The 20,958-nt window shown below is 37.2% G+C and overlaps 1 protein-coding gene across 1 annotated transcript in view; it reads left to right on the plus strand.

The window, feature by feature from the left end:
* The window catches only part of RSRC1 (arginine and serine rich coiled-coil 1), a 450,887-nt gene that overhangs the window by 313,623 nt on the left and 116,306 nt on the right, over window positions 1-20,958 (plus strand). The window lies entirely within an intron of this gene.

The raw sequence follows: 20,958 nt of genomic DNA on the forward strand, positions 1-20,958 counted from the left end.
GTCTACAAGACAGGAAGAGAGCTCTCATCAGAAACCAAACATGCTGTCACCTTGATCTTGGACTTTTAGCCTCTATAACTGTGAGAAAATAACTTCCTGTTGTTTAAGCCACCCAGCCTGTAGTATTTTGTTGTGACACCCCCAACAGACCTCTTATTACCATTTTTCACAATCTCCCCTTCAATTCTAAGATGACTTTTTCAGAGACCTCTGGAAGTAAATAGTACCCCACTGGCTCTGGAGGAAATTCAAACTAGTAACACCGTAACTACCTCACTAGTAACACAATAACCTAATAACTGGAATTTGAGACTTAAAATAATAATACCTTAAAAGGGTTTTAAGATTAGAGAGAGGAGTTTTGTTTGTGACCAAACTACTTTTTGTTGTTGGATTTCAGTGCAAAATATAACTTTCTGGAAACATCTCAAAACATGAATCACATTTCAGATTTGTTAAAATAATGGAAAAATAGTGTAACACCAAGAAAAACAGTAATGTTTTAATACTTAGAAATATTGCAAAAAAATTAAATTACTGAAAACTGGGATCATAATTACCATAAAAACATTTATACATAGGTCATTTATATAGATTACACAGTGCTTGTTACTGCATTTTATCAGGTATTGACATTATCTTCTAAAGAAAAAAATGAACATTTAGGCTGAGTATGATTTTAGAAATTAATAAGACAGAAGAGATAGGTTTATGTTAAGTATGTTATTGAGTTATGTTGGTGGTAGTAGTGCTCGGGTGAATCCTTTGTATGTCCTTTCCATTTGTTTTATGGGGCAAGGGTAGGGATTGTGTGATTAATTTATAGGTCATTAATTTTACATTGTTTTAAATATTTACCTATTGAAATGGTCTTGAGACTTCTTGTCTGAAAATAGATGTTTATCTACATATAGACATTTTAAGACCATTTACATATTAGAAAAATATTGCTGTATTTGAGTGCCTTTCTTGTTTTGCTCTCATTTACTTCTCGTTCGTGGTCTAGTCTTAAAAGAAGTAACTAAGCAATTAATTTTGTATTCAGTGAATGGAATATTACCACAGCATTTTTATAACTATGGAGTTATCCATCACTGTTTTCTTTCCTTGAGTTTAGAAATATTATAGGAATTGGGATTTGAATTCCAAATCTTCTGTACGTTTTTTCCAAAATGGAAATAGCCCAGTTTTTCTGCATATTCGTTGTTGTTATAGCCTAGTCATTTAATTTCCCCGAACCTTTCTTTCTTTAGCTATAGAATGTAGGGTTAAAAAAGAGGACCGAAGAGATATTTCCTCTTCCCACTGAGTGGGCACCCCCATCCTACTGTGAAACTGTTCTTCCTTTTGTCTGAGTATTTGCAATAGGTATATATTTATGATACAAAAAATCTGAGCTAGTCACTTATTTTGGAAATTACTTATTCTTACATTTCCTAATTGATTATTTTTATGTAGCTATACAAAGACCATAGTTTCATTAATGTTCACTGGACCCCCCAAGAAAAACCCAAAGATAATTTCATTACCTATCATAGTGAAGTCACAAAAAAGAATGATTTCATTGCCCATGGTAGTACATGAAAATAAAAATGAATATTTTGGGGCTTCCCTGGTGGCGCAGTGGTTGAGAGTCCGCCTGCTGATGCAGAGGACACGGGTTCGTGCCCCGGTCCAGGAAGATCCCACATGCTGCGGGAGCGGCTGGGCCCATGAGCCATGGCCACTGAGCCTGCGCGTCCGGAGCCTGTGCTCCGCAACGGGAGAGGCCACAACAGTGAGAGGCCCGCATACCGCAAAAAACAAACAAACAAACAAAAAAAGAATATTTTGAACAGATCGTAGTGAACCAGGAAGTATTTCATCTGTGGGAAAAAACACATGAAGTCCATGTATTTCTTGGTTTATGTGACAATATATAATTAACCCAAACTCACATATGAAATTACATTTGTCTGTGACGTTTTCATTAAAAAAAATACAGTGTTTGGTTTAGTTTCACACCAACATTGAGGAAGTATGCAGAAATGATAATAGTCCTGGCTGCAACGTAGACTGAAAGAATTTATCATCATACTTACAACACTGAAATAAGATAAAATCATACATTACAATGCTCTCTCTAAAAATGGTGTCAGAAAAAGAAATAATGTGGGAATTTCATATCCCAGATTATACTGAGAGTAAATTGGTGAATAACAGAGGTCTTTGAAAAAGAAAATTGGGGCTCCTTTTTTTTTTTTAACTTTCTATATTTCACCTCAGTTCAGTATTTCTTTTGAAGCACATAAAGTGAACTCCCAGTGTCTGTATATCTATCTATCTAAAAGATTTTTAGAATTAACCAAAATTTCCTTGTATATTATTTCTGTAATTTCTAAGATTAACTGTTAAGGATAATTTACAGTGTATCAACTGAATTATAATCCAAAACCAAATAGGGAAATATCTACTTCTATATATGTCTCAAATAAAAATATCAGGATTATCTCTGATATACCCGTCTTATTCTCTGAGTACTACAGATAATTGACACTATTTAATCACATTCAGTTATAAAACTTTCTAGTCAGAGAAGATTCCCACCTCCATTTGGGTCTTTTCTATGATATTGGGTTCTGGACCACTCAGCTTTTGACTTGGAATACAGATCAAGCAATTTGGGAACTTTAAAAAGACTTGTATAATCAAGTTAATACTGTTTGCTTGATAGGAAACAGAAACAGCCTACAAGCCAAATAATAGTGATCACAGTCTTAAGGTAGCTCCTTTGGCTTATCAAAAATACACATGTATTTTAAGCCAACTGCAGTGTATAAGGATGAATCATCTATATACCAAATTTGTCTGTAGTGTTTGCATTTAAAATTCCATACTTTGTCAATGGACAGGATGCCTTAATATCTTTGTTAATCATTTAAACTGCTGTGAAATGAGGGAAAAAACTGTATGTTTTCAATTACAGAACATACTTATAAATATAGGTATTGCATATGTTCTAAATCCAGATGAAATGTCAAGAAAACCTTTTAACATGTGACCAAGGTTAAGGAAGATGATTTAATTGGAGGGGAAAGGAGCATTTTTTCCCTTTGCACCTTAAAAACATATGTTTAAAAAATATATTTTTAAAAGTCTTGATTTTGATACATTGGATATTTCGTGAAATGAGCCTTCTCAAAATTAGATGGCTGTATGTCATCACTAGAGGTTCTTAAGACATCTCAAAGATATTAATACACACAAGTATATACACATACACATGCAAACTCGCCCTCTCTCACACTCACACACACTTATATGCTGAAAATAGCCATGATGATAAAAAAGAATGCACAACAGTATAATCTATCATTTTGGCAGGCTAAGAAACTGTGTTTAATGTGCTTGAAGTGCCAAGTAAGTACGAAGTCATCAGTGAAATAAATAACTAGCATAATATTCCAGTTTGTTAATCTTTGTCAGGCATTAGCTGACTGCCAAGGAGGTTCCTTTACTTATTCGAATAGATATATTTCATCAAACATTAATATAATGTAAAATTTTTTATGTAGATTCATTTGCTCTTTAGTTTTCATTAAAATTAGAAATAAACTGTTTTATTTAAAACAATTATTTCTGGACATGATGAAATTACTCTAAACAATGTAATAAATGAAACATATTTGTAGAAAAATAATCATTGATATATTAGCAGTAATATCACTCTAAAGTTATGAATTCTGTTACATTTTCAAAATATAATTCCTTATGTTATTTCATGTTTCTCCTGAACTGTTAAGAAATAAGGAGTGCAGAGGGAGTTCCCTGGTGGCCTAGTGGTTAGGATTCCAGGCTTTCACTGCCGGGGCCCGGGTCCAATCCCAGGTCAGGGAACTGAGATCCCACAAGCCGTGCTGTGCAGCAAAAAAAAAAAAGAAAGAAGATGTGCAAATATTAATACCCTCATTTTTAAACATGAAGAAATGAGGCTTAGAGAAGTTATAGGACTTGTCAAAGGCCTCATTGATTTAAAACGACTATACATAAGAACCAGTAATAAATGTGGATATATTTTGACAATTACCAGGTATTAATGGGAGACAAAATTAGTCTTCAGTATGATTCTCACCTGTGAAGTTTATGGCCAAGTTGGAGGAACAAATATAGATGAAATTATTTTATAAGCCAGAGTTATTGTACAAATTATGGGTAAGGACAAAGGGTCATAGAAAAAGAATGGTAAGTTCTAACTGGGGAAATCAGGGAAGAATAAGTCAAAGTACTGATAGTAGTTAAACTTGGCATTAAAGGATAATGTTGTGCCCCTCCCCTCATAATTTCCTAAACATTTCATCCAGTACAGATTTTCCTACTGATCAGAAATGTATATCATTCTCAGCAATTGTATGTTCTTCTAAAGTTCTCACCTCTCCAGAAAAAGAAGCCATGTCTACACTTCCTACATCTTTTTCCACTGATCAGTATTTTCATTCAGATGAGTGGTATTTTTTGTAGTAAGAAAGCAAAGAAAAAACATTCTAGGCCTAGAATATAACAACAAAAATAATACCTAATGCTTATTGAACAATTATTATATGCCAAGCACTGTTGCAGATATTATATATATAGATTCATTCATTTAATCTTGAAATTGACCCTATGAATGGATATTATTATCCCCATTTTACAGATGAGGAAACAATGGCCCAGAGAAATAAAGTAACTTTGCCAATATTACACAGCTAGAAACCCAGTCTTTTAATTATTTCCTACAATGAACAAAGACTTAACGTGCTGAGTGATTTTTAGCTTAAGAATGGGAAAGGAGGCTAGTATAACTCTTTTCCAGGTCTGTGGTTCTCAACTCTGTAAGACATACTGGTATTTTTTTATGACAAATATTCTGTAGCACCCCCTTTTCTTTACTGCAATAAAATTTGTAGAGAATATAACTTACCTACACACACAATTTTTAAAAATCAATACAGTTTTCTCACTAATATAAGGGAGACATAAAAGGAAACTAATTTGTAATAAAGTATTTTGATTTGTTTACAACTTGGGTACAACTATGATAGAAAACATAATGAAGTAGTCAGTTATAAGAAGTGCTTATAATAGATAATTTTGTATTTAATAATTTTAATAAGATCAGAAATTAAAAACATGGGGAAATGGAAGAGCAGAGCGTTCAGGTGAACGTTAGTGTAAAAAATTACTATATCTTTGTAATGCTTAATTTAACAGTATGATTGCTTCATTAGAAAAAAATGTTTGAGGCATAATAGGTACATTGGTAGCTATTTGATTTTGGACAAAGCTGTAAGACCCCATTTCAAATATTCAACTAAATATTGAAAACTTTGTATTTGACATTTTAACATAGGTTGTACATGTACATGCATATACATATAGAGATACATAATCTATATATACACACACATATGTACACACACACACATGAAGGAATGGCGTACCTATAAATGCAGATTAATATACGTGTTATATCATGGCAACTCATCCCATACTGTATATGACAATGCCCTTGGCAAGTAATCTGAAATGGTGAACAATGGTATTCAGTAAAGCTTTGAACAAAGAAAAGTATAACATTCTTTCGATCTACTCAGTAGTTACATGATGGAAAATTCAGCATGAACTGAGCCATGTCAAAAAAATACTTTGTGTTTATATATGATTAGCTTCCAAACTCAAATAAATTAAAAAATGAATTTAGTCTACATGTATGTCTGGTAGGACATTCAGAAGTCATCTGGGACATGGGGTAATTTTTTCTAGAGTAGTGTAGGAACTCTAGAATCCTTAACCTGTGCCTACTTAATGCCATTTGACTGTCCCAGTCACTCCAACTAAAAACATCATCACAGGGCACAGCAAGAAGGCAGAAAAGATGCTATAAAACTGAAATTGAAGGAGATGGCCTAAGGAGGTCTCGGCTTTGTCTTTCATTTGACCTCATAACTCCATTTTGAAGATGTGGAACATGAGCATACAGAGCATGGTGATCAGGATGAAGCCCGACCACGGCCTCACTGAGCAGGATGATAGGACTCCTGGCGGACTCCAGGCAGTCTGACCACCCTCAAAAACAAGACACAGAAGAAAAACTGGGATTGAAGTACACTAAGCAGAATATGAAGCTGCTATTTTACACTTGAAGGGGGAGTACAAAGAAGAAATTGAAAATCTGCAGCACATCCCTGCAGAGTAATATCATATAGATTGAAGCACTTAAGGAAGTGGCCCTAGAAGGAGGAAGAATTCTGCTGAGCCATCCATTCTGTATCCCCAGGGATGTTTGGAAATGGCTGACTTGATCCTTCTTTGTGAAGCCCAGAAACACTGAGGGATCATTTCCTTCATCCCACTGTTGTCAAATTGTCATCTCCTTCTGTCTGGTGTTTGTTTGCAGTGCCTGTAACAGGAAGTTTCAGAGTCTTAATTTCAAATAACTAAAGACTGAAGCAGGCACTGATTCTAGTTTACTGATGGCTGGGGTTGATCCCACACTTCAGGAGAAAATAATAGTGAAATGTAAAGAAAACTTGGTGCTCATTTAGTGCTAAAAAAAAAAAATTAAAACGTCATCACAAATTTCCAAAGTGCCCTTGTTCCCAGTGAATTTAAGTTTCTTTCTTTGTCACAAAAGAATTCGGAGACGAAGTGCTAGGTAAGAATCAGATTTATTTAGAGAGAAACACATTCCACAGAGTGTGGGCCATCTCAGAAGGCAAGAGGCCTCGAAATACGGTGTGGTTAGTTTTGTTTTTTGTTTTTTTTAATGTAAATTTATTTGTCTGTTTATTTTTGGCTGCATCTGGTCTTCGTTGCTGCATGCGGGCTTTCTCAGTTGCAGTGAGCGGGGGCTACTCTTCCTATGGTGTGCGGGCTTGTCATTGCAGAGGCTTCTCTTGTCGCGGAGCACAGGCTCTAGGTGCGCAGGCTTCAGTAGTTGTGGCTCGTGGGCTCTAGAGCACAGGCTCGTCGTTAGCCGTGACGCACAGGCTTAGTTGCTCCGCGGCATGTGGCATCTTCCCGGAGCAGGGCTCGAACCCGTACGGGTCCCCTGCATTGGCAGGCAGATTCTTAACCACTGCACCACCAGGGAAGTCTGGTATGGTTAGTTTTTATGGGCTGGATAATTTCATAGGCTAATGAGTGAGAGGATTATTCCAATTATTTGGGGGAAGAGGCAGAGATTTCCAGGAATTTGGCCACTGCCCACTTTTTAGCCTTTTACAGTTAGCCTCAGAACTGTCCTGGGCTCTGGTGGGTGTGTCATTTCGCATATGCTAATGTATTACAGTGAGCATATAATGGAGGCTCTGGGTCCACTGGGAGTCAAATCTTCCTCCATCTAGGACCCAGTTGGTTCTAACCAGTCTTTGTCATGTCCCATGGCTCTTTCATTCTTTTAAAGGTTGTGCCCTGCCCCCTTCCCTCCTGTTTCACCCTAGAGAGAGTAACTGTGCCCATTGGGAACCACACAGTTCTGGACCTTCATTTGTTTCCTTATGGAAAAATACCTTGATCTGATTTGACTAAATATGCTTAGGCAAAATTTCTTCAGATAACAGATTTGAGTAGTAGTCTTGCTGTGCCGTAACTCAAAGAAGTGATTATGGGATGGTAATTTCAGGGCCCATGCCAGAAGCAGGTAGATTTCCCTGTCTTTGAAACCTTCCATGTTGTGACAGTTGAGAGAGTGTTGGGCAGGCCAGATTAAGTGCCCCAGGGCCCAGCGCCAGGTGATTAACAGGGCCGAAAGGGGAATACTATACCAAAGACCCTTCATGAAAGAATAGTGAATGCAAAGCTATAAAAACTGAGTCCAGTAAAGTGGAGCCTGGCCAGAGCCAGGTTTACACTGCACCGTTTAGTCCAAGCTGGTGGTCTTGGACCAGGCCTGAGCCTGGTCCAAATGGGGGAAGTAAGACAACCAAGAAAGTTGGAGTGAAGGGTAGCCACTGTCCATGTTGTGGCAGTGTATATGTAGCATTTTATGTAACAATAAAAATTATCTTAAAATAATAAACCAAAACAATGTCAAATTTATATAACCTAAGTGTAATGATAGTACTAACAAGCATGTATTTTTTTGTAGTAGCTATTTTATTGAGCACTTACAATTTACTATGCATTGTACTGACCTCTTGACATATAATTTATCTTGCAATAATCGTATGAAGTGAATAGAACAATATTATTGTGCCCAGAGTACAGGTAAGGAAACTGAGAGGTAGAGAGGTCCATTAAAAGTCAGTCGCGAGTAGTATTTATCAAAGAACATGATTATGTCTAATTTTAATTTATTAAAATATTTTTCCTGTGTGCAAGTGAAATTTATTGATGAGTGGGTTTGTGTGCATTGTAATTTTGATACCTACACAGTGATGCTATCTTAAAGAATAAATGCAGGCCACTGAATATTCAAGAATACTTAATGTAAATTACCCATTTTTCTTTTTTTGCAATATTAAATATATTCCAGTAATTTCTTCAAAATTGGTAAATATTTTTTGTGTAATAGAAGAGATCTATCTTTGAAGTGCAAATTACACTTGATACCTCCTCTATATAGCTACATGAAAGTTAAATGTAAAGGGTTATTATTACATGAGACAAAATAATAAATTAGTAATGTTATTAGTTTATAATGCACTCTGTGATAATACCAGTGCTGTATTTATTTTTTAGAATTGTTCTTTATTCTCCCCTCTCCCTACCCCTAAGAGGGACTATATCTTTAATACTTCTTTTTTCCTTTGCATTTAAAAAATTTATTTATTTATTTATTTATTTTTGGCTGTGTTGGGTCTCCGTTTCTGTGCGTGGGCTTTCTCTAGTTGCGGCGAGCGGGGGCCACTCTTCATCGCGCTGCGCGGGCCTCTCACTGTCGCGGCCTCACTTGTTGCGGAGCACAAGCTCCAGACGCACAGGCTCAGTAATTGTGGCTCACGGGCCCAGTTGCTCCGCGGCATGTGGGATCTTCCCAGCCCAGGGCTCGAACCCGTGTCGGCTGCATTGGCAGGCAGATTCTCAACCACTGCGCCACCAGGGAAGCCCCTTCCTTTGCATTTTTAAAGCAATTATTTAATTCTGTTCTACCTATATTTTTAGTAGTTGGACATAATGAGTCATAATTGGTATTCATAAAATTGACATAGAAGAAACATGTCTTGTCACCTTCTGGCCTTGGGTTTTTTTCTCACCTCAGAGCTTGCATCAGGGGAGCATTCTTCTTGAGAGGTTGAATGTATCATGCCGAAAATATCTACAAATTGCCAGGAGAAAGAAAAGATATCCTAGGCTTCCTATACTCCGACAACTTGTACTAAAACTGAAAACGTCAAGAGGTAGAATTAAGAACTTTTCTCTTGAAGTGCTTGGCTCCCTTTTGTTTATTTTTTGCTAGCTGGAATTAAGTATTCCTTTGCCAAGAGCTGACTCTAGGATCTCAGGGATTTTATACTTGACAAAAACTTAAACTTGGATTACTCCGGGAACAGTAAGGGAGTGGGTATCAGAGAACGGAATCTACATGTGTCCAGGTATAATCCAAAGCCAGACAGAAGTAAGAAAAATAATAGAGTGGTACTTTGGCTTAATAAAAAGGTATTTTATGGGTAAAATCAGAGTCAAAATGAAGCTTTGGCATTCCAAAAATACCTAGTTTTAGATAGTTTTAACAGGTCACTGATGGAATTATAAATCCATGGAATTATAAATATAATGTAAGGTAGGAATCTTTTATAATGTAAAGCACACTCAGAGAGATAAACCCTATTAAGCCAGAATTCTGAAAGAGGTGCTGCTTTCCTGTTTTGCTCATCTAGTGAACTTTGATGTTTCCCTAGTAAGATAATATATACTTATTGTTTTAACTGACACAAAGAATACTGTGAAAGAGTGTTCTTTAGGATGAAGATGGCAAAAAGCTGGTGGGAAGTGACTAAGCTGACCTTCAAGAATAAAAACTAATTATAATGAACATACCATATTCTACACATTTATATATAATGGGTCTAATACCAGTCACTGCTTCTCTTTACTAATTAACAACTGGAAAAACCCTTTACTGCTGTGGTTAAAAGGATAATTTGGTCCAGATGGACCTTCTTTTGTATACTCAGAGCAGTTACTTCTTTAGTGGAGTTAACCATTGTTTTTGTTTTTGTTTAACACCTTTATTGGAGAATAATTGCTTTACATTGTTGTGTTAGTTGCTGCTGTATACCAAAGTGAATCAGCTATACATATATCCCCATAGCCCCTCCCTCTTGCGTCTCCCTCCCACCCTCCCTATCCCACCCCTCTAGCTGGTCACAAAGCATGAGCTGAGCTCCCTGTGCTATGCCTCTGCTTCCCACTAGCTATCTATTTTACATTTGGTAGTGTATAATAGTCCATGCCAAACTCTCATTTCGTCTCAACTTGCCCTTCCCCCTCCCCATGTCCTCAAGTCCATTCTCTACGTCTGCGTGTTTATTCCTGTCCTGCCCCTAGGTTCTTCAGAACCCTGTTTTTGTTTTTGTAGATTCCAAATATAGGTGTTAGCATATGGTATTTGTTTTTCACTTTCTGACTTCAGTCTGTATGACACACTCTAGGTCCATCCACCTCACTACAAATAACTCGATTTCATTTCTTTTTATGGCTGAGTAATATTCCATTGTATATATGTGCCACATCTTCTTTATCCATTCATCTCTCGATGGACCCTAAGGTTGCTTCCATGTCCTGGCTATTGTAAATAGAGCTGCAGTGAACATCGTGGTACATGACTCTTTTTGAATTATGGTTTTCTCAGGGTATATGCCCAGTAGTGGGATTCCTGGGTCATATGGTAGTTCTATTTGTAGTTTTTTAAGGAACCTCAATACTATCCTCCATAGTGGCTGTATCAATTTACATTCCCACCAACAGTGCAAGAGTGTTCCCTTTTCTCCACACCCTCTCCAGCATTTATTGTTTGTAGATTTTTTGATGATGGCCATTCTGACTGGTGTGAGATGATATCTCATTTTACTTTTGATTTGCATTTCTGTAATGATTAATGATGTTGAGCATTCTTTCATGTGTTTGTTGGCAATCTGTATATCTTCTTTGGAGAAGTGTCTATTTAGGTCTTCTGCCCATTTTTGGATTGGGTTGTTTGTTTTTTTTGTTATTGAGCTACATGAGCTGCTTGTAAATTTTGGAGATTAATCCTTTGTCAGTTGCTTCATTTGCAAATATTTTCTCCCATTCTGAGGGTTGTCTTTTCGTCTTGTTTATGGTTTCCTTTGCTGTGCAAAAGCTTTGAAGTTTCATGAGGTCCCATTTGTTTATTTTTGTTTTTGTTTCCATTTCTCTACGATGTGGGTCAAAAAGGGTCTTGCTGAGATGTATGTCATAGAGTGTTCTGCCTATGTTTTCCTCTAAGAGTTTGATAGTTTTTGGCCTTACATTTAGGTGTTTAATCCATTTTGACCTAAATTTTGTGTATGGTGTTAGGGAGTGTTCTAATCTCATATGCTTACAAGTACCTGTCCGGTTTTCCCAGCACCACTTATTGAAGAGGCTGTCTTTTCTCCACTGTATATTCTTGCCTCCTTTATCAAAGATAAGGTGACCATACGTGCATGGGTTTATCTCTGGGCTTTCTATCCTGTTCCATTGATCTATATTTCTATTTTTGTGCCAGTACCATACTGTCTTGATTACTGTAGCTTTGTAGTATAGTCTGAAGTCAGGGAGCCTAATTCCTCCAGCTCCATTTTCCGTTCTCAAGATTGCTTTGGCTATTCGGGGTCTTTTGTGTTTCCATACAAATTGTGAAATTTTTTGTTCTAGTTCTGTGAAAACTGCCAGTGGTAGTTTGATAGGGATTGCATTGAATCTGTAGATTGCTTTGGGTCATAGAGTCATTTTTACAATGTTGATTCTTCCAATCCAAGAACATGGTATATCTCTCCATCTATTTGTATCATCTTTAATTTCTTTCATCAGTGTCATAATTTTCTGCATACAGGTCTTTTGTCTCCTTAGGTAAGTTTATTCCTAGGTATTTTATTCTTTTTGTTGCAGTGGTAAATGGGAGTCTTTTCTTGATTTCACTTTCAGATTTTTCATCATTAGTATATAGGAATGCCAGAGATTTCTGTGCATTAATTTTGTATCCTGCTACTTTACCAAATTCATTGATTAGCTCTAGTAGTTTTCTGGTAGCGTCTTTAGGATTCTCTATGTATAGTATCATGTCATCTGCAAACAGTGACAGCTTTACTTTTTCTTTTCCGATTTGGATTCCTTTTATTTCTTTTTCTTTTCTGATTGCTGTGACTGAAACTTCCAAAACTATGTTGAATAAGAGTGGTGAGAGTGGGCAACCCTGTCTTGTTCTTGATCTTAGTGGGAATGATTTCAGTTTTTCACCATTGAGGACGATGTTGGCTATGGGTTTATTATGTTGAAGAAAGTTCCCTGTATGCCTACTTTCTGCAGGGTTTTTATCATAAATGGGTGTTGAATTTTGTCGAAAGCTTTCTCTGCATGTGTTGAGATGATCATATGGTTTTTCTCCTTCAATTTATTAATATGGTGTATCATGTTGATTGATTTGCATATATTGAAGAATCCTTGCATTCCTGGAATAAACCCCACTTCATCATGGTGTATGATCCTTTTAATGTGCTGTTGGATTCTGTTTGCTAGTATTTTGTTGAGGATTTTTGCATCTATGTTCATCAGTGATATTGGCCTGTAGTTTTCTTTCTTTGTGATATCTTTGTCTGGTTTTGGTATCAGGGTGATAGTGGCCTCGTAGAATGAGTTTGGGAGTGTTCCTCCCTCTGCTATTTTTTGGAAGAGTTTGAGAAGGATAGGTGTTAGCTCTTTTCTAAATGTTTGATGGAATTTGCCTGTGAAGCCATCTGGTCCTGGGCTTTTGTTTGTTCGTTCGAAGATTTTTTTTTTTTTTTGCAGTTGGCGTGCCTCTCACTGTTGTGGCCTCTCCCATTGCAGAGCAAGGCTCCGGATGCACAGGCTCAGTGGCCATGGCTCACAGGCCCAGGCACTCTGCAGTATGTGGGATCTGCCCGGACCGGGCCACGAACCTGTGTCCCCTGCATCAGCAGGCGAACTCTCAACTGCTGCACCACAAGGGAAGCCCTGTTCGAATATTTTTAATCACAGTTTCAATTTCAGTGCTTGTGATTGGTCTGTTCATATTTTCTGTTTCTTCCTGGTTCAGTCTCAGCAGGTTGTGCATTTCTATGAAATTGTCCATTTGTTCCAGGTCATCCATTTTATTGGCAGAGAGTTGCTTGTAATAATCTTTCATGATCCTTTGTATTTCTGCAGTGTCAGTTGTTACTTCTCCTTTTTCATTGCTAATTCTATTGATTTGAGTCTTCTCCCTTTTTTTCTTGATGAGTCTGGCTAATGGTTTATCTATTTTGTTTATCCTCTCAAAGAAGCAGGTTTAGTTTTATTGATCTTTGCTATTATTTCCTTCATTTCTTTTTCATTTATTTCTGATCTGATCTTTCTGATTTCTTTCCATCTGCTAACTTTGGGTTTTTTTTCTTCTTCTATCTCTATTGCTTTAGGTGCAAGGTTTGGTTGTTTATTTGAGATGTTTCCTGTTTCTTAAGGTAGGATTGTACTGTTATAAACTTCCCTCTTAGAACTGCTTTTGCTGCATCCCATAGGTTTTGTGTGGTCGTGTGTTCATTGTCATTTGTTTCTAGGTGGTTTTAGATTTCCTCTTTGATTTCTTTAGTGATCACTTCGTAATTAAGTAGTGTATTGTTTAGCCTCCATGTGTTTGTATTTTTTTACAAATCTTTTCCTGTAATTGATATCTACTCTCATAGCATTGTGGTTGGAAAAGATACTTGATACGATTTCAATTTTCTTAAATTTACCAAGGCTTGTTTTGTGACCCAAGATATGATCTTCCCTGCAGAACGTTCCGTGAGCACTTGAGAAAAATGTTTACAATTGTTATATATTCTTCTTGGATCGATCCCTTGATCATTATGTAGTGTCCTTCTTTGTGTCTTGTAATAGGCTTTATTTTGAAGTCTATTTTGTCTGATATGAGAATTGCTACTCCAGCTTTCTTTAGATTTCCATTTGCATGGAATATCTTTTTCCATCCCCTCACTTTCAGTCTGTATGTGTCCCTAGGTCTGAAGTGGGTCTCTTGTAGACAGTATATATATGGGTCTTGTTTTTGTATCCATTCAGCCAATCTGTGTCTTTTGGTGGGAGCATTTAGTCCATTTACATTTAAAGTAATTATCAATATGTATGTTCCTATTTCCATTTTCTTAATCGTTTTGGGTTTTATATTGTAGGTCTTTTCCTTCTGTTGTGTTTCTTGCCTAGAGAAGTTCCTTTAGCATTTGTTGTAAAGCTGGTTTGGTGGTGCTGAACTCTCTCAGCTTTTGCTTGTCTGTAAAGGTTTTAATTTCTCCATCAAATCTGAATGAGATCCTTGCTGGGTAGTGTAATCTTGGTTGTAGGTTTTTCTCCCTCATCACTTTATGTATGTCCTGGCACTCCCTTCTGGCTTGCAGAGTTTCTGCTGAAAGATCAGCTGTTAACCTCTAGGGGGATTCCCTTGTGTGTTATTTGTTGTTTTTCCCTTGCTGCTTTTAATATGTTTTCTTTGTATTTAATTTTTGATAGTTTGATTAATATATGTCTTGGCGTATTTCTCCTTGGATTTATCCTGTATGGGACTCTCTGTGCTTCCTGGACTTGATTAACTGTTTCCTTTCCCATATTAGGGAAGTTCTCAACTATAATCCCTCAAATATTTTCTCAGTCCCTTTCTTTTTCTCTTCTTCTTCTGGGACCCCTATAATTCGAATGTTGGTGCATTTAATGTTGTCCCAGAGTTCTCTGAGTCTGTCCTCAATTCTTTTCATTCTTTTTTCTTTATTCTGCTCTGCAGTAGTTATTTCCTCTATTTTATCTTCCAGTTCACTTATCCGTTCTGCCTCAGTTATTCCACTATTGATCCCTTCTACAGAATTTTTAATTTCATTTATTGTATTGTTCATCACTGTTTGTTTGCTCTTTAGTTATTCTAGATCTTTGTTCAACATTTCTTGTATTTTCTCCATTCTATTTCCAAGATTTTGGATCATCTTTACTATCATTATTCTGAATTCTTTTTCAGGTAGACTGCCTATTTCCTCTTCATTTGTTTGGTCTGGTGGGTTTTTCCCTTGCTCCTTCATCTGCTGTGTGTTTTTCTGTCTTCTCATTTTGCTTATCTTACTGTGTTTGGGGTCTCCTTTTTGCAGGCTGCAGGTTCGTAGTTTCCATTGTTTTTGGTGTCTGTCCCCAGTGGCTAAAGTTGGTTCAGTGGGTTTTGTAGGCTTCCTGGTGGAGGGGACTAGTGCCTGTGTTCTGTTGGATGAGGCTGGATCTTGTCTTTGTGGTGGACAGGTCCACGTCTGGTGGTGTGTTTTGGGCTGTCTGTGAACTTAGTATGATTTTAGTCAGCTTCTCTGCTAATGGGCGGCGTTGTGTTTCTGTCTTGCTCGTTTGGCATGGGGCGACCAGCACTGGAGCTTGCTGGTCATTGAGCAGAGCTGGGTCTTAGTGTTGAGACGGAGATCTCTGGGAGCACTCTCACCGATTGGTGATGTGGCGCCAGGAGGTCTCTGGTGGTCCAGTGTCCTGACCTCGGCTCTTCCACCTTAGAGGCTCAGGCCTGACACCCGGCTGGAACACCAAGACCCTGTCAGGCAAACTGCTGGAGTGCCTTCAGAGTTGCAGAAGCTGGCCTGCAGTGGCTGTCCCTCTGCACGGCACATTAGAATCACCTGCTTCTAACTTGTTTTGCCCCAAAAGCAGTGTTCCACAGAGAAAAACAGTAGCCTTGAAAATTGTCACAGTTCTGAGATGGCAGGGGTAGGGTCCTGGGGAGCCAACTTAGAGTCTGTCTGCTACACTAACTTAGCTTACTAGGAATATGTGAGTCCTGTCCTCCAACAGCAACATTAATGAGAGATCCCTTTTTTTTTCCCTTTGTGCTTTGTCAGGCTTCACCTGCTCACAGGGGGCCACGTGTAGAGGCCTTGCCTCGGCTCTTCCAACCGAAGTTCCCTTTGTGCTTTGTGTTTGTTTTTTTTTTTTTCCAGTATGCAGGCCTCTCACCATTGTGGCCTCTCCTGTTGCGGAGCACAGGCTCTGGACGCGCAGCCTCAGTGGCCATGGCTCACAGGCCCAGCCGCAACACAGCATGTGAGATCTTCCCGAACCGGGGCACGAACCCATGTCCCATGCATCGGCAGGCAGACTCTCAACCCTGCGCTACCACGGAAGCCCCCCATTGTGCTTTAACATGGGTACCGTAACACTTTTTGTGAAGCACAATTAAACTTATCAATAGAAGTAGGAATTAGAAACACTACTTCTTAATTACTTTATACCTAATATATGAGTTCCATGTCCATATGAAATACTTAATTTTAAGCTTTGATAATAGTTTAAAATATTTAATATTTTGCCCACATCTGACACAGAAATGCCAACTGTACATTATAAACAATTAATAGAAATGCTAGCTGTAAACTGCATTTTGGGAGAGAGACAATGTTTTTTTGGTTTTTTTTAAGTGACAGTAGATCTTCTCAAGTTTTTTGATTTCTGTCAGTCAGGGAAACAAGCATCTGGTATTTGTTCATACTAAAGGGAAAGGACATTCCTCTTAATGAATGGACCCCATTGAGCTACTGGAATTGCTAGCAGTGTGAGACAAGTTCACATTGTAATATTTTCAGGCCTGTGTCTTAAGTAGTAAGCACTGCTTTGCTGTGATGTTGACCCTAACTAATGTTATGGTGCTATAGACCAAGTTCATGGAATATGTATTTACAACAAAGAATTGACAATTCTGTTAGCTGCACACATTCAATAATAGCAAACATGAAGCCAAGAATTCCCTCTGGCAAACCCACAGTGCAGGATTATGACTAGGATAGGAAAATTGAGTTTAGAATATCTGAAGGGCACAAGAACATGACAGTAGGAATCTGTACTTTCACCTGTAGTTTACATGCACATAACTGCTGCAAACTTATTTCCAAGCTCAAAGAAAATAATAGCAACAATAGCGAAGATTTAGTGAGTACTTTCTATGCACTAGGCATCATACTAAACACTTTACTTGGTTTAATGCATGTAATTTGCACACTCACCTCATAGAAGGTTAAAACTGTTTTTAACCAGCTTACATATGAGAAAGCAGTGGTTTAGAAAGGTTGAACTTTTAGCCAGTGGTAGTGGTGGAACAATAATACTCATGCTTTTACCCACAACAGTGTATCAGCTGTGTACTCATTGTATTATTTTGTCTATCCCCAAAATCTACTCTTTAGAGTTCTAATATGCCTAAATTCTCTCAGAATTGATTTGCTAGTTTACATAAAATAGCAAGATATCCACAACTGAATCCATTCTTTTCGTTTGGTAAAAATCACACTAGAACTTGATTGTACTTTGTTTCAGAATGTTTAGACTAATCAATATAAATAATCCAATCTAGAAAATAATAGAATTTGGAAAGAGACAGATAATGGAAATTATATCTTGGCTTCTAGCTGTAACGTAGAATATATACTATCTGTGTGAAATAGTGACATGATGAGCTTGATTCTTAATTTCATTTTCAAATTATACTGCTTTGTATATAGTTTGTATACATACATACATACAGAGATGGAAAAATTATTTTACCTAAGATTGGGTGAGTCATCTTGCCAGTGTGTTGGCAATGCCTACGTCAGTTTAAATGACCTAGCATTCCATTTCTAGAAAACATTCTATAGAAATTAATACATGTTTCAAAGATGTGTATAGAAGGATGTTTATCAGAGCATTGTATGTTATAGCGAAAAATCGTAGGCACCTTTAATGTCCAGTAATAATGGAAAGAGTAATTTATTTACTAGTAATTTATTCGTATGATCTAGTCACACAGTCTTTCTTTCAACCCCTCAAATGCAGTACTTTCCCACTTCAAAGCCTTTGAACTTGGCTCTTCTCTCTTCCCTCTCCCTATCATACTTCTCTCTCTCTGGTCATTCAATGTCTGACTTATATAAAGGACCTCATCTTAAATGTCACTACCTGTGACACAGAATTGGTCTGAAAGGGACAGAAAAATTGGGTTAAGTTGATATTTAGAAATTGGTGAAGAACTTTAGAGAAGGTGGGAAGTTTAAGAATGATCAGAGGTTCAGCGATGGGATGAGACTCATGATACAGTGTGGTTGGGGTGGGGTGGATACTGAGAATGGGTGAAGCTCATGAATGGGGTTTATCAGAAGAGTTGGTGGCTGTGAACTGGAGATGGGGTCAGGGAATATTAGTCATTCATTGAGGCTGTATAGTGGGAATGAGAGAAAAGGAGTGGAGTTGGTAAGAGATGAGCAGTGTCAGGGAGTATTCATCTCTCAGAGCAGCAAGTGTCCGTAGGGTGCATTAAAGCTCAAGGACAATATGAGACTCTTCAGTGGGGAGTGAACCATGGATTATATGATGATGAAAAAAAGGTCTCACTTCCTCAGAGAAGCCTTCCCTCTTCTATAGTCTACAGTAGCTGTCCTTCCACCATTGCTTATATGACCTAATCATTTTATTGTTGTAAAGGTTGGGATCATGTCTAATTTGTCATAGGAGGAGTCTGTGGTACATTCCTCATTGAAAATATTAATTTTCAGGATAGTGTCAGAAGTATGATTCTATTTCTAAAAATAAAATGCTACATATATTTACCTATGTGTGTACATATTAAGTATATTTGAATTATATATATATCTTAATGAATTTAGAAAAGGGTCAGAGTGTTTACCATGTTTCAGGCACTTCTAAAATCTTTACATGGATTGTATAATTTAATCCTCATTACCATCTTACAAGGTAAACATTAGTTTTATTCCCATTTTAAAGAAGGGAGAACTGAGGCATAGAGCTGTTAGGTTAATTGCCTGAGGTCACATAGCTGGTAAGGGCTAGAGCTGGGATGTGGCTATTTACATTTAAATATTAATTAATGAAAGGTATATGAAATTAAAACTTCAGTTCCTCATTCACACTAGCCATATTTCAAGTGCTTGATAACCACATGTGGCTAGAAGCTATCTTACTTGGACAGCACAGATATAGCACATTTTCATCAGAGTAGAAAATTGTAGTAAACATCTGACTCTAGAGTCTTCTCTTACCCATTGTGTAACATTGCCTCCTCTCAAGCCAGGCTGTGGACCAGCTACCTGTACTGTGAGATGGGAGTAACGGTGGAAACTTTCAAATTTTACTTTATATAATTCTATGCTATTTGATTATTTTCTACCATTTAACAAGTACTATTCTTGGAATTTAAAAAAATTAGTCAGTCTTCATTCAGAAATAGAATAATAAGGTACAGAGAAAACATTGATAAAGGACATCTTAATCTAACTGATAGAACCCCAGAGAGATATTCCATCAGACTTGCCAGCAAATACTAGAATTTACCTTCATAAAGGTGTACTATGGAGTCATATAATTAGCAAAGATATCTCATGATTCCTCTCAATGTATTTTCAGAGAAAGACAATATCATCAGATAAAGAACCCTTTGCCTGTTTCTACCAGCATCCTCTCAGTCCCACTGGTAGTGAAATCTGTTTTTCCAAGCTGGCACCATAAATCAGCTCCCCTTACCATTTCTGTATGCCTTTGTTTCTTCTTCCTTCATTTATTTATTTATGGTTTGCTATGAGAACAACAAAAATCTGGGTGAAAATTAGATTGCTTGAGAATAAGAGAAAGTGGCTAAGTATTTGCATGTTCTGAGTATTCTCTTTTACTTCCTAAACATAAGGATTGATAATTTGTGCTACTTTAAGATCAGTATCAGTAACTGCTTTTCCTATTAGCAAATAAGTCATTTTATAAACTTAGCTAAGTGTATAGATTCCAGAAGCATTTCTGAATCACTTTAGATTTTCCTTCATGTAAAGTAACATACTTTATGTGTAACATGTGATATGGAAGATGTTTATGTTTAATTATTATATATAATAAAAAGAGGGACGTAGAGAATGGACTTGAGGACACGGGGACGGGTAAGGTTAAGCTGAGATGAAGTGAGAGTAGCATTGACATATATACACTACCAAATGTAAAATAGATAGCTAGTGGGAAGCAGCTGCATAGCACAGGGAAATCAGCTTGGTGCTTTGTGACCACCTACAGGGGTGGGAGGGAGACGCAAGAGGGAGGGGATATGGGGATATATGTATACATATAGCTGATTCACTTTGTTATATAGCAGAAACTAACACAACATTGTAAAGCAGTTATACTCCAATAAAGATGTTAAAAATAAATAAGTAAAATATATGTGACATAAAAAAAATATGATAACCATTCTCAGTTCACACAGGCAGTACAAAAAGAGGCCAAATGCTGGATCTGGTCCAAGAGTTGTAGGTTGCTAACCCCTATGTTACTGTATACCTGTTAAAATTCTAAGGATCTATAAATATTAAATCATTCTAGCGATCCTATGAAGTTGGTGCTATTATTATCATCATTTCCATTTTAAAGCTGGGGAAACTGAGATACAGAACTTGCCCAAGCTCACAGAACCAAGTAAATGATGGAGCTGAGATTCAATCTGGGCAGTTTGGCTCCAGAAACTGTGTTCTCAGCCACTGCTCTATGTTCTCTCTCTGTTACAAAGAACTTAAAAGAGTATAAAATGTAAAGGAATTGATGCAAATTCAGAAACCTTCTGGTCAAAACAAAGAATGGAATTGTACTTCCTATCCCCTCTACTTGCAGAGAAAAAAAATGTCACTTATCAAGAATCAGACTGGAATTCAACTTCCAGCAATATTGGATGAGAGAAGACAACAGAACCTTCCTATTTCTGAAGAAAAGCAATGTTAAACAACTTAG

The sequence above is a fragment of the Phocoena phocoena genome, chromosome 4 (genome assembly GCF_963924675.1).
Source record: "Phocoena phocoena chromosome 4, mPhoPho1.1, whole genome shotgun sequence".
Lineage (NCBI taxonomy): Eukaryota > Metazoa > Chordata > Mammalia > Artiodactyla > Phocoenidae > Phocoena > Phocoena phocoena.